The sequence below is a fragment of the Octopus sinensis genome, linkage group LG8 (genome assembly GCF_006345805.1).
Source record: "Octopus sinensis linkage group LG8, ASM634580v1, whole genome shotgun sequence".
Classification (NCBI taxonomy): domain Eukaryota; kingdom Metazoa; phylum Mollusca; class Cephalopoda; order Octopoda; family Octopodidae; genus Octopus; species Octopus sinensis.
Window position 1 is genome coordinate 88,208,762 of NC_043004.1, and position 2,178 is coordinate 88,210,939.

Genomic DNA, 2,178 nt, shown 5'->3' on the forward strand with positions numbered 1-2,178 from the left:
TGGGCTTCGTATATTTTACCCCAGTGTCACTTTGATGGCATGCCTGCTCTCTCACTCAATAATAATAATAATAATAATAATAAATGCCCTGATGCAGTACCAGGCAGTGGCTCTCATGACTTCTGATCTTAACTGATTGGAAGTGTCATCATGTACATTGCTTTGTCTTGGTATAAAAGATGGGCTACAGCAAATATTCTGCTCAATACCACAGATTTGCTTGTCAGTTGTTTGACCTTAACCAGTTGAGCATGTCCCTTAGTGGCTGACGATGTGTGCATCTCTGATCATGATCAGGAATAGTGGGGGAGCATCATAGCCATGTGTTGAGAGGGATTCTTTGGGGTTTGAATAATTCACTTCTGGAAACATGGATGGTTCTTTCGACATCCTTAAGCAACCCTTATTCAGGGACCTTTTGAACGGGATGGGCTACTCGACCTGAAGAAAATTCTAACTGGGACCCATCTGCAAGGTCATGCGCTGTTTACCTTGATATGAGATCACCATGTCGCGCACATATGGTTGTGATGCATGTGCCTGGTGTACCCTTATCAGACAGGTAGTCATGATGGGTATATTGGGCTTCATATATTTTACCCCAGTGTCACTTTGATGGCATGAACTGCTCTCTCACTCAATAATAATAATAATAATAATAATAATAATAATAATAATAATATATAATAACAATAATAATAATAATAATAATAATAATAATAATAATAATAATAATAATAATAATAACAACATCAAAAAATACCTTAGGAATGAGAACCCAGTTTTGAAATTTCCCCAAAACACCCGATGAAGGCTGAAGGGTATATCAGCCGAAAAGTTGTGTTAGCAACAAACAAGATGAGGACAAATATCCGTCAAATGTAAATATAGGCGCAGGAGTGGCTGTGTGGTAAGTAGCTTGCTTACCAACCACATGGTTCCGGGTTCAGTACCACTGCGTCGCACCTCAGGCAAGTGTCTTCTACTAGAGTCTCGGGTCAGCCAAAGCCTTGTGAGTGGATTTGGTAGACTGAAACTGAAAGAAGTCCATCGTATATATGTATATGTATATATATGTGCGTGTGCGTTTGTGTGTCTGTGTCTTTACCCTCCCGCCCCCAACATCGCTTGACAACCGATGCAGGTAACTTAGCGGTTCGGCAAATGAGACCGATAGAATAAGTACTAGGCTTACAAAGAATAAGTCCTGGGGTCGATTTGCTCGACTAAAGGCGGTGCCCCAGCATGGCCGCAGTCAAATGACTGAAACAAGTAAAAGATTAAAAGAAAAATGTACATAATTCCTCATCTCTTAAATATAGAACTGCATCATCGACTGCAGTACTTATTTTTTATAAAGCTTTGTACACTTTCTTTCGGTCGCTTAGGCCGAATCACTAAGTTTACTTAGATGTAAACACACCGACAGCGCTTGTCAAGTGGTGGTGGGGCCCCAACATATACACGCATACACACACACACCCACACGCATACACACACAGATGTGTGTGTGTATATATATATATACAATGAACTTTTTCAATTTCCGTCTATCAAATTCACTCACTAGGTTTTGGTGGGCCCGAGACTATAGTAGAAGACACTTGCCCAAGGTGCCACGCTGTGGACTGAACCAATAATCCTGTGGGTGGGAAGCAACCTCCTTACCAGACAGCCATGCCTGCGCCTATTATGCGTTCGTTTTAATCCTTTCCATTTTGCAATTATATTTCTGTTGAAATACATTGCCTGTGTATCAATTACTTTTGAAAATAACGAATAACTTAGTAAAAAAAAATCAAACTTTGCGGTTATTAAGCTAGTGTTTCGAACCTAAATTAGCGCGGAATGTTGAATGACGTGTTTAATACAGATCACATTAACTATCTCGTTAGAAAATTTCTGTTGAAATACATTGCATACGCTTCAATTAATTTTGAAAATATCGGAGAATTTAGTAAAACAAGTTTATTATTACTAAACCAGTGTCTCGAAAAGAAATTAACGTGAAATTTTGATGGGAGATTTTAATTTAGATCTCTTTAAACAAGAAATTTGCATCATAGATCCAAGAGTGGTCTCAAGCGACTTACTATCAATTTACGCTACTGTTTCTTGATACTCTATTTCTATGTATATCAGTTTTACTGTACATCAGTCATAGTTTCATTCTAACGT

The 2,178-nt window shown here is 38.6% G+C and overlaps 1 long non-coding RNA gene across 1 annotated transcript in view; it reads right to left on the reverse strand.

Annotated features, from left to right (window-relative positions):
• Positions 1-329: 329 nt before the first annotated feature.
• The window catches only part of LOC118764453, a 14,030-nt gene continuing 12,181 nt past the window's right edge, over positions 330-2,178 (reverse strand). The window contains exon 3 of the long non-coding RNA XR_005000263.1: positions 330-362. This is a non-coding gene — a long non-coding RNA (uncharacterized LOC118764453). The remainder of the gene's footprint in view (positions 363-2,178) is intronic.